The following is a 13,039-nucleotide window of genomic DNA, read 5'->3' on the forward strand; positions in this document are numbered from 1 at the left end:
CACGTCTGGTCTGGTCAGCATGTTAGACCATGTAAGTCGCTCTGGATAAGAGCGTCTGCTAAATGACTTAAATGTAAATGTACATAGCTCACTATTCCCTTTGATATTTTAGCAATCTGTCTCATTGCAAGTGAATTGGGAAAGTGAAAACGGCAAGGCTAGCCTAATTATATGCAGGCAGCGCACGCCAAGCTGTCTTTTCCCTATCTTTCTCCAGGGACCTCCATGAAAGATGGCAAGTTGCGACAGATGTAGCAGAATGGGGAGTGAACTTGGATGTTCCCCTACAGGAAGCTGCGATTCGAGCCAAATGTTGCATTTTTAATCCTAGCTGATAGGATTGAGAGCCTGGAAGACCAGATGAGAATGTTGCAGAGTCTTTCTGGTGGAACCCAGATCGTTTGTGTTACTTACTCTGATTAATCCATCATTAAGTGGATTTTAGACCGCTTCCCATTTCTCAACTATTAATCAAGATTGGGATTTCGCTCTCCGAACTTTTGTAGTTTCTTTGGAATAATTTACATGCAACTGTAACACCCCTTCTCTCTAAGCCAGTGAACAGGCACAAGACAAGGTTTAGGTGAAATTGGCCTCCTCTCTGCTGAGGGAGATCTTATTAAAAACCCTTATTTAAAAAAGAAAATTTTAAGATCCTCTTAACAATCATATGAAATGGTCCTCAGATACGATACGATACGTTTTACCTATCATTTTGCCATTTCGTCATTTTGTTATTTGGCCATTCACGTCAGGTTTATGATAATTTCATAGTGGGTAAAGTGATACTTAAGGATTTTGGCAATGAAGCCCTTTACAGTATCTACTTCCACGAGTCAGATGAACTCATGGATACCATTTTTATGTCCCTGTAACCTGTACGGAGGTAGTTATGTGAGCCAATGCTAATTAGCGTTAGCGCAATGACGGAGTCTATGGTATCTGCTAGCAGTTACCATAGACCTCTAGTCTATGCACCAACGCTAGTTAGCAACTTCCTTCAAACTGCACACAGAGACACAAAAATGGTATCCACAAGTTCATCTGACTCTGGGGAAAGTAGATAAAGGGCTTCACAATCCTGAAGTATCCCTTTAAAGTCCTGGTCTGCCCACCCACTATATCTAACTATAAGAGGAGCTCATGCAGTCATCACTATGGACATCATTCAGCTCTACTCTGTCAGCTGTAATGAATTGCTCCCGCACAGTAGGAATTAAGTGTGTCATTTGTACTGTAGCTACTGTGTGATTGAGCTGTACTGTGGTAGGTCTATAGAATTGTATGATAGTGAATTATAGGATCTCTATGGGTAGGTCTGTGTGTGTGTGTCAGCTGTACTGTAGGACTGTGTGTGTCAGTGTATTTCAGCCATATGGCAGCACCGTGTGCGACTTTGTTCCTTTAATCAGCTGTTCTGAAGGCCCCCCTCCAGTAAAACCATGTTCCTATTCGGCCTGGTAATAAAGAAATGCAGCTGCCATAACTAAAGCCAAACAAGTTTTTTGTGTGTGTGTCCGCACGGCAAGCGTTTGTACATTCTCTATGCCAAAACAGTACAGAGTTACTGTAGTCACTGACCTTACTATTCATCTTGAAACAGCTAGGTCTAGTCTTGAAGTCACTTAGGGGAAATTCAACGGTAACGGAATTATGCTTTGACTCAGGTATTTCACTGTAAAATCTATGCCAAACAAAAATCATTGATTTCAAAGTTTAACAACCCATACAACTCTATGCACAAGGACTACTTTGAACAATTTACACAGTATATTTTACAATAACACATTTACTGGATGATCTGTGCCAATGCAATGTTTGGTAACAGAATTATGGTAAAATCTCCCTCAGTTTTTTTATGCGACCACGTTTTCAAAAAATCTGTTCCGAATTAATATTCAAAGATGTCTGCAGAAAGAATGAGGTGGTGTCAGCTATAGGGCTGTGGTGGTCTTGGAATTGGAGGTTACAGTAATTGGCCAGGCCAATATACACGGTCAATGACATAACTGTTAAAGGTTGGCTTTATTTCTGCAGCTTCTCTATTACCATTACACATCATTATTATCAGTAGCATTTCATTATTTTTATTACCTTATTACCTCTAAATATTAGTCTCGTATACAAATTAAGGAATGTCAGAAAGGAGAGGATTGTCACATTTTCATATTGACACAACTGAACACTGGCTCTCGGCTTCAAAAGAAACGTGCAATTTCGCTATTGCATTACACATCGTTACTGGTTTCTTTCCCTTTTCATTTATTTTTTGTATTGTTTCTGATGTGTCCATTTTGTTTAAATGTGTGTTACTGTTGTCTTAGGCATTTAAGACCCTATGTAAAAAATAAAATAAAAAATAAATTTTGTTTGTACACTTGTTTACATGGATGCTTCTTAATAAAACAGATTTTAAACCAGCCATTACACTTTGTTATTATCATGCCATTTAATTATTATTATTATTCAGGTTATTAATAATAAATATTAATTTACAAATTAAGAAATGCCTGGTTGGATAGAATTTGTCACATTTTCGTATTGACACAGCATGACAGAGTCAAAATAAAGATGTATGCCCACCTTGTCCTTGTCTGAAAAATTGTATATACAGAAAAGTTAACAATCTGGATCCTATTTTGACGCTAAAACCATTCTCACGAAGTCCGATGTGTTTTTCCCCCACTTTAATCGAAATATTTGCATAACTTCACAAACCCTACTGTTGCTGCCATTTGATGGCAGTGGCATTGGCATATGTTCTACAAAGAGAGCATGATGTAATGGGTGGCAGGTACCCTAGTGGTTAGAGCGTTGGACTAGCGTTGGATCGAATCCCCAAGCTGACAAGGTAAAAATCTGTCGTTCTGCCCCTGAACAAGGCAGTTAACCCACTGTTCCTGGGCCGTCATTGAAAATATGAATTTGTTCTGACTTGCCTAGTTTAATAAAGGTTACATTTTTGGGGGGAGAAATAACGTAGCATAAGTTCCTGGAAATATGCTTTTTACCAGATCAGATCATGCTAGGAGCAACCAGACAGGCTACTTTATGAAACTTTCTGAATGGACGTATAGGTCTATATTGTTACAAATGACGAGTCACCCATGATTCACCAGACAATATTTTGAAAGAGGAAGCAAAGTATTTTAAGCATATGTTTTCATTTCAGTCTCCATCTCCACTAACTGAAGTTAATTGTAAGGATTTGTTTCTATTATTAATGTAAAATTTAACAGCTGTACAGAAAGACTCATGTGAAGGCTAAATTACAGAGTTGGAACTTGATGCATTTAAAGCCTGTAAGTCCGGAATAACTCCAGGGCTGGATGGCATACCAGTTGAGGTCTACGAAACTTTTTTTGATGTACTCAGAGGACTGTTATTAGCATGTTTTAACCACTCATAAAAATGGTAGGTTATCAGATACTCAACAAGGTTTGATTTGAATTACTGAAACAGGACTCACGTGATTAAATATAAAGATCCAGTCCATTAAAAAAATTGGAGGTCCCTTACACTTTAGTGTTGATGCAAAAATTCTAGCATAATGCATAGAATTAAAAAGGTATTGCCAGATATTATTCACCCTAATCAGTTTGTTTTACATGGACGATACATTGGAGATAATATAATACAAGTACTGGAAACAATATAGCACTATTAAATATAGCTGACTTTGAAAAGGCCTTTGATAAAGTACGACTGGAGTTTATATATATATTATATATATATATATATATATATATATATATATATATATATATAATGCCTGGAATATTTACATTTTGGAGAATATCTTATACAATGAGTTAAAGTTATGTATAGTAACCCTAGGTGTGAAATGGTAAATATTGGCTAGTTCTCAGAGAGTATTAAACTGTCAAGAGGAGGAAAACAAGGTTGTCCACTATCGGCATATACAGTGCCTTGCGAAAGTATTCGGCCCCCTTGAACTTTGCGACCTTTTGCCACATTTCAGGCTTCAAACATAAAGATATAAAACTGTATTTTTTTGTGAAGAATCAACAACAAGTGGGACACAATCATGAAGTGGAACGACATTTATTGGATATTTCAATTTTTTTAACAAATCCAAAACTGAAAAATTGGGCGTGCAAAATTATTCAGCCCCTTTACTTTCAGTGCAGCAAACTCTCTCCAGAAGTTCAGTGAGGATCTCTGAATGATCCAATGTTGACCTAAATGACTAATGATGATAAATACAATCCACCTGTGTGTAATCAAGTCTCAGTATAAATGCACCTGCACTGTGATAGTCTCAGAGGTCCGTTAAAAGCGCAGAGAGCATCATGAAGAACAAGGAACACACTAGGCATGTCCGAGATACTGTTGTGAAGAAGTTTAAAGCCGGATTTGGATACAAAAAGATTTCCCAAGCTTTAAACATCCCAAGGAGCACTGTGCAAGCGATAATATTGAAATGGAAGGAGTATCAGACCACTGCAAATCTACCAAGACCTGGCCGTCCCTCTAAACTTTCAGCTCATACAAGGAGAAGACTGATCAGAGATGCAGCCAAGAGGCCCATGATCACTCTGGATGAACTGCAGAGATCTACAGCTGAGGTGGGACACTCTGTCCATAGGACAACAATCAGTCGTATATTGCACAAATCTGGCCTTTATGGAAGAGTGGCAAGAAGAAAGCCATTTCTTAAAGATATCCATAAAAAGTGTTGTTTAAAGTTTGCCACAAGCCACCTGGGAGACACACCAAACATGTGGAAGAAGGTGCTCTGGTCAGATGAAACCAAAATTGAACTTTTTGGCAACAATGCAAAACGTTATGTTTGGCGTAAAAGCAACACAGCTCATCACCCTGAACACACCATCCCCACTGTCAAACATGGTGGGGGCAGCATCATGGTTTGGGCCTGCTTTTCTTCAGCAGGGACAGGGAAGATTGTTAAAATTGATGGGAAGATGGATGAAGCCAAATACAGGACCATTCTGGAAGAAAACCTGATGGAGTCTGCAAAAGACCTGAGACTGAGGACGGAGATTTGTCTTCCAACAAGACAATGATCCAAAACATAAAGCAAAATCTACAATGGAATGGTTCAAAAATAAACATATCCAGGTGTTAGAATGGCCAAGTCAAAGTCCAGACCTGAATCCAATCGAGAATCTTTGGAAAGAACTGAAAACTGCTGTTCACAAATGCTCTCCATCCAACCTCACTGAGCTCGAGCTGTTTTGCAAGGAGGAATGGGAAAAAATATCAGTCTCTCGATGTGCAAAACTGATAGAGACATACCCCAAGCGACTTACAGCTGTAATCGCAGCAAAAGGTGGCGCTACAAAGTATTAACTTAAGGGGGCTGAATAATTTTGCACGCCCAATTTTTCAGTTTTTGATTTGTTACATTTTTTTGAAATATCCAATAAATGTCGTTCCACTTCATGATTGTGTCCCATTTGTAGTTGATTCTTCACAAAAAATACAGTTTTATATCTTTATGTTTGAAGCCTGAAATGTGGCAAAAGGTCGCAAAGTTCAAGGGGGCCGAATACTTTCGCAAGGCACTGTATATTTATTATGGCCATTGAAATGTTAGATATTAAAATCAGATCCAACAATAATATTAAGGGGCTAGAAATCCAAGGCTTAAAAATAAAGGTGTCATTGTATGCTGATGATTCATATTTTCTTATAAATCCACAATATGGATTCCTCCACAGCCTCATAGAGGATATAGATACTTGGATTACAACCAAATTATGACAAATGTACATATTGGATCACTAAAAAATACAACTTTTACATTACTGTGTAGTTTACCAATAAAATGGTCTGATGGGGAATTGGAAATACTCAGTCATATCCCGAAAGAAAGGAATGATCTCACTGCAATATTTTTTTAATACAAGGTTTACCAAAATAGATAAGATCTGGATACCATGGAAAGGAAAATACCTGTCTGTTTGTGGAAAAATCACCCTGATTAACTCTTTAGTCATATCACAGTTTACCTATTTGCTTATGGTCTTGCCTACCTCTAGCGACTTGTTTTTTAAATTATATGAGCAAAAAATGTACCTCTTTACTTGGACCGTCAAGTCAGACAAAATTAAATGGGCCTATTTATATAATTTATATAATTTCAGAGGGCAGAAATGATTAAATATTAAAGCATTAGACCTCTCACTAAAGGCTTCAGTCATACAAAAGTTATACTTAAATCTGAACTGGTTCTCTAGCAGATTAGTAAGAATATCTCACCCCATGTTCAAGAATGACTTTTTTCCCTTTATTCAGATTACAAACTCTCACTTTCGGTTATTTGAAAATGAAATTATGATAACTAAAAAAGCATACCAGTTTCATGTAAGGACCAAAACATTTACAGCTCTGCCATATAGATTGCAAAATAGTTGAGAAGAGATTTTCGATGTACCAATTCCATGGCACATGGTTTATGAACTGATACACAAAACAAAGCCAGATTTTTTTATTTAAATTATTATTCAAAATTCTTGCAACCCAATATAATGTTATATATATATATATGGGGGATACAACCATCCCAGCTATGCAGATGTTGCTGCAAAGAGACAGAATCATTTGTTTTCGTACTGTCCTTATGTAGCTTTTCTACTGACGAAAGATGCCTAGGGTCCCTGCTCATCTGCGTGGACGTGCCTTAGGCATGCTGCAAGGAGGCATGAGGACTGCAGATGTGGCCATGGCAATACATTGCAATGTCCGTACTGTGAGACGCCTTAAACAGCGCTACAGGGAGACAGGACGGACAGCTGATCGTCCTCACAGTGGCAGACCACTTGTAACAACCGCTGCACAGGATCGGTACATCCGAACATCACACCTGCGGGACAGGTACAGGATGACAACAACAACTGCCCGAGTTACACCTGGAACGCAAAATCCCTTCATCAGTGCTCAGACTCCGCAATAGGCTGAGAGAGGCTGGACTGAGGGCTTGTTGGCCTGTTGTAAGGCAGGTCCTCACCAGACATCACTGGCAACAACGTCGCCTATGGGCACAAACACACCGTCGCTGGACCAGACAGGACTGGCAAAAAAGTGCTCTTCATTGACAAATCGTGGAATTGTCTCACCAGGGTGATGGTCGGATTTGCGTTTATCGTACTTTGGAGCAGGATCGATTTGGAGGTGGAAAGTCCGTCATGGTCTGGGTCGGTGTGTCACAGCATCATCGGACTGAGCTTGTTGTAATTGCATGCAATCTCAATGCTGTGCGTTACAGGGAAGACCTCCGTCATGTGGTACCCTTCCTGCAGGCTCATCCTGACATGACCCTCCAGCATGACAATGCCTCCAGTCATACTGCTTGTTCTGTCAGTGATTTCCTGCAAGACCGGAATGTCAGTATTCTTCCATGGCCAGCGAAGAGCTCGGATCTCAATCCCGTTGAGCACATCAGGGACCTGTTGGATCGGAGGGCGAGGGCTAGGGCCATTCCCCCCAGAAATGTCCGGGAACTTGCAGGTGCGTTGGTGGAAGAGTGGGGTAAAATCTCACTGCACGAACTGGTCCAAATCTGGTGCAGTCCATGAGGAGGAGATGCACTGCAGTACTTAATGCAGCTGGTGGCCACACCAGATACTGACTGTTACTTTGGACTTTGACCCCCCCCCTTTGTTCATGGACACATTATTCCATTTCTGTTAGTTACATGTTTGTGGAACTTGTTCAGTTTATGTCTCAGTTGTTGAATCTTGTTACGTTCATACAAATATTTACACATGTTAAGTTGGCTGAAAATAAATGCAGTTGACAGTGAGAGGACATTTATTTTTTAAATGGGGGATTGAAAATTATGCAGACAATTACATTTATGAAAGCCATAATCTATAGGCCTATAGAGAGAATCAGCCAACTCACACAAGTACATCCCCATAAAAGGACCCGTCAATCAAAGCTACCAGCGTATGTCAGACATGACAGAACATTTTTACTCTTCTACTTAAAACGTATAAAGAAACCAATGCTTACCTTAGACTTTCCAAAAGTAGGCTATACGATGACAAGACAAGTATGAAGTGGAGAGAGGGCTATGCGATAGTATGAAGATGAAATTGATCATTAAAATAGAAACAAATACACGCAACATGTCATTGACAGCTGTGACGTCACTGGCCGTTGAGTAGTCTATAAATAAATAAAATATCCTGTATGAAATTATACCATGCCAGGTTGGAGAGGATTGTCAAATTGTCCATTTGACACAACAATAGTGCATTATTGGCCTCAGAGCCAGAACAACCTTGTCTTCTGCTGTTGAATAATTAAAGAATAGTCAGGCACATCCAACCTTTTTTTAAACAAGACTTATTTATTAGCAAGCAATGAAAACGTGTATTGTACAATGCCTTCAGAAAGTATTCATACCCCTTGACTAATTGCATGCTTTGTTGTTACAGCCTGAATTCAAAATGGATTAACTGTATTTTTTTTCTCACCCATATACACACAATACCATATAATGACAAAGTGAAAACATGTTTTTATTTTTTTTGTGTGCAAATGTATTGAAAATGAAATACAGAAATATCTCATTTACATAAGTATTCACACCCCTGAGTCAATACTTTATGGAAGCTTTGCCAGCGATTACAGCTTTTAAAAAATTCTAACATTTGTAAAAAAATTTTTAAAAAAACACTAATATATATTGAATAGCTAATTATTCAACCCCCTGAGTAAGTACATTTGGCAGTGATTACAGGTGTGAGTCTTTCTGGGTAAGTCTCTAAGAGCTTTCCAAACCTGGATTGTACAATCATTTCCCCAGTATTATTTTCAAATTCTTCAAGCTCTGTCAAGTTGGTTGTTGATTTTCAAGCAGATTTAAGCCAAAACTAACTCGGCCACTCAGGAATATTCACTGTCTTCTTGGTAAGCAACTCCAGTGTAAATTTGGCCTTGTGTTTTAGGTTATTGTCCTGTTGAAAGGTGAATTAATCTCCCAGTGTCTGGTGGAAAGCAGACTGAAGCAGGTTTTCCTGCTTCTATCATCTATTGATTCAAACATGCTCTTAAACTTTCCTGACTGGCCATAGAGGACCCAAGAAAGGGAATCCCGGATCAGTGGGGAGGCTGAGCAGCCTAGAGGGCTAATGCCTGCTGCCTCCTCACAATTGCCTCTGTGTATTTTCCTGCCATGTTTGAGGCACCATCGTAACTCTGCCCACATAAGCCAGACATGGGAAAATTGAGCCTCAACAACACATCAGTTGGCACTTTCGCAATTCCCTCGCCTGTTGTCTCCGACACCCTGTATAGCCCAATAAACTCCTGAGGGACACGGTCATGGTCAACATAACGCAGACAGACACTCTCCTGTTCAGCACCAGAGACATCTTGAGTACCATCAACAATTACTGAAAATTGTACAATCGGAAGAGACCTATTCTCAGCTGCAATGCCCTCGAATGACTGTATTGGCCACGATGTTCAGAATTTCATTCTGTGCTTTGGGGCCTGTGTATATTGTGGTACGCTCTGTTAACCACTTCAGTACAATGGGATTATCCTCTTCTGCCCTAAGTTTCAAAAGCTGGTATAAATTCCCACTGTCATCCGTGTGGTCTCTAAAGGCTTGTACCTGTCTTGCTACGTGCCGCACCAAAACTTACAATTTTCATCAAGCAACGCCTTGCGTCCTCTTGCTGTTTACCCCACGCGCTAGATAACTGGGCACTGATTGGATTTGCTGGTGTGCTGTTACAGTTACAAAGTGGCAGTGGGTTTGACAGTTTTGATGTGCTGTGAATTTCTCAATGGCTTTTCTCCAGTTCCTAATTCCTGCACTAATGAAGGCAGCATCCGCTCTTTGGCCAAAAGATTTGAAAACCCTTGGCTACAGTGAACACAACACTCCTTTTATTGATGGATTATAATGTAGCCAGGGGAAATCTCCAAACCATCTCTCTTGAAACATAAATTGTGGGTGTGGCTGATATGGTTTTGTGCCATCACTGAGGTAACTGGACAATGCTGTGCCACTGTCCCCTATACTGGTGCTGCTTGCAACAAGGTTGACACCTGGTCCTGCCGTGGCTGTGACACTGTCCTCTTAAGTCTCTCTCCCTGGATCTTTCACCACCCTCACTGACTCAGTCTGTCTCCTAGAAAATAAATGAGGTGTTTGCCATATTCTTAACTACCGGTACCCAAAATGACACAATTAATCACAACAGCAATATCATTGCCTTAAACTAATGTTGTTTCAGACACCAGTTTAAGTTGAGAGTTGGGATATCCATGGCATTGTCCAATTATGTCCCTATTTTGCAAGTCTAAAAAAGAGGGAACCTTTCATAATGTTGTCAAACAAAGACTCAACAAACTTACCTGAGACTCCCTGTCCCTGCCAGTCTGTCCCTGCCAGTCTGTTCCCAGCTCTGCTGTCTGTGTGCCATCTGTTGCCTGCTCTGCCTAATGACATCATTATGAAACATTCCCATTAGCATTTCACTTCTTTCTTATGAACATTTAATCAACTAGTCTTTGAGATATCAGGCTACTAGGGTTCTTACTTTTCATTTTGGTGTACTGAAAAATTCTCTCATGTCTCTTTTTTTCTGCCATTTTTCAACCTTGCTGGCTACACACACACACACACACACACACACACACACACACACACACACACACACACACACACACACACACACACACACACACACACACACACACACACACACACACACACACACACACACACACACACACACACACACACACACACACACACACACACACACACACACATACAGTGTGCAGGTTATTTACAGTATGAGATGGGCTTCGATCTACCAGGTAGCTAGCTGATCAGCAAGCAAATGTGAAACGGATTGCAGTGACAAGGATTTACAGCTGTATATGAGTTCACCATTTACACGACGTATGCTAAAACCTTTTGCAATTTTAATATAGTTTATGTTTTCGTTTTATATTGGCTCCCACAATATCTGAATTTGCAGAGCTAGCGAGCACCAATTCCGTTACTGTGGTGTTTGCTATAATCTTTGCTATCGTCAGTTTACTCCAAGATCGGCACACAGGTTCTTCAAAGTACCCTAGCGACAATTTAGCTTTTGCAACAAGACCAGAGTATAGTTCTGTTCAATTTTGAGTTCAGTTTATCGTTAAACTTATCAGCATGCACTACAGCTGCATGCAGATCTTGGAATAAACTGACGATAGCAAAGATTCCATCTTTGACCATGCCACATAAATGGAATAGGTGCTAGCTAGCATGCTAGCTAATGTTTGCTTTAGTTTGCGCCATCGGTTTGCTCGCTAGCTCTGCAAATTCAGCTAATGTGTGTGTGAACCCTACCAACACAAAACATTGCTATGGGGCGATTGACTGGATTAACCTCACGTTAGCTACATGCATTGAGTCCCTTTCAGACGGTAGACACGAACACTCTGTCACCTTGCCAGCTAAGGAACACAATATTGCATTGCTAGCTTCTCTCATTGACTCGAATTCAAACAGCTGCAAACACTGGTTGATGTTACTGTAGCTAACTAGAACATGTCAGCTAACCGCTAGCTAACATAAAGATTGACCTATAATTCAATGCAGCGAAAATGAAGACTGGTGATGGTTATAAATGTGTTTTATTGTATTGAGTGGTAGAAGTAGAGAAATGTTTAGCATATCCTTTGTTTGAACTACTTACAGATGCACAGTACTGAGGGTGTTGTTGTAGACTCACCACTGCAAACCTAGAGTATTGCTTGTAGGAGTTTAAATTACTTGGCTGTAAAATCACAACTGAAATCCATAAATTCATAAAAAATCCTACAATGTGATTTTCTGGATTTTTTTTCTCATTTTGTCTGTCATAGTTGAAGTGTACCTTTGATGAAAATTACAGGCCTCTCTCATCTTTTTAAGTGGGAGAACTTGCACAATTGGTGGCTGACTAAATATTTTTTTTGCCCCACTGTATATTGGGTGGGACAAATCATATTTTTCCCAGGATGGGGGGGTTGTGTCCCCCCTGGGATTTCCACCTATACCCCAAACAGGGACACCGTTCCCAATCAAAGCTATAACATACTCCATTAAGGCAGTTATTTATCTTACAACTTATCCTTGTGGTAAAAATTATGTGAGCAAAACAAAACGCAAACTAAAAGTAAGACTCTCTGAGCATCGTAGCACCATTAGGTGCAAAAACTCGACGAACCCAGTTGCGACCCACTTTTTAAAAAAGCGAACCACTCTATTTCATCCCTTCGCTATATCGGCATCGAACACATCACCATCCCAAATAGAGGGAGGTACCTTGACAATTTATTGTTAAAACAAGAGGCGGCCTGGATCTTTTAATTTAAAGACCCTTGCTGCTTTCAGTCCCAATGTAGAGTTTTAGCCATGTTTATACAGTGCATTTGGGAATTATTATTATTTTCCACGTTTTGTTATGTTACAGCCTTATTCTAAAATGTTTTAAATTATTGCATTTTTTCCCCTCATCAATCACTCAATACCTCATAATGAAAACAGGTTTTTTGAAATGGTTGAAAATGTATTAAAAATAAAAAACTGAGGCACAAAACCTGAGGCACAGATCTGGGGAAGGGTACCAAAAAATGTCTGCAGAGGCCTCCATCATTCTGGGGGGGGTTTGGTCAAGGAGGTGGACAAGAACCTGATGGTCACTCTCCAGAGTTCCTCTGTGGAGATGGGAGAAACTTCCAGAAGGACAACCATCTCTGCAGCACTCCACCAATCAGCACTCCACCAATCAGACATTTATGGTAGAGTGGCCAGACGTAAGCCACTCCTCAGTAAAAGACCGCTTGGGAGTTTTCCAAAAGGCACCTAAAGGACTCGCAGACCATGAGAAACAAGATTCTCTGGTCTGATGAAACCAAGACTGAACTATTTTGCCTGAATGCCAAGTGTCACATCTGGAGGAAACAAGGGGCACCATCGGTCAAGCATGGTGGTAGCTGCATCATGCTGTGGGGATGTCTGTCATCGGCAGGGACTGGGAGACTAGTCAGA

The 13,039-nt window shown here is 40.0% G+C and overlaps 1 protein-coding gene across 2 annotated transcripts in view; it reads left to right on the forward strand.

Annotated features, from left to right (window-relative positions):
• Positions 1-13,039, forward strand: part of LOC123993157 (beta-1,3-glucosyltransferase-like) — a 147,042-nt gene that overhangs the window by 7,107 nt on the left and 126,896 nt on the right. The window lies entirely within an intron of this gene.

Source organism: Oncorhynchus gorbuscha, linkage group LG13 (genome assembly GCF_021184085.1).
Source record: "Oncorhynchus gorbuscha isolate QuinsamMale2020 ecotype Even-year linkage group LG13, OgorEven_v1.0, whole genome shotgun sequence".
NCBI classification, from domain to species: Eukaryota; Metazoa; Chordata; class Actinopteri; order Salmoniformes; family Salmonidae; genus Oncorhynchus; species Oncorhynchus gorbuscha.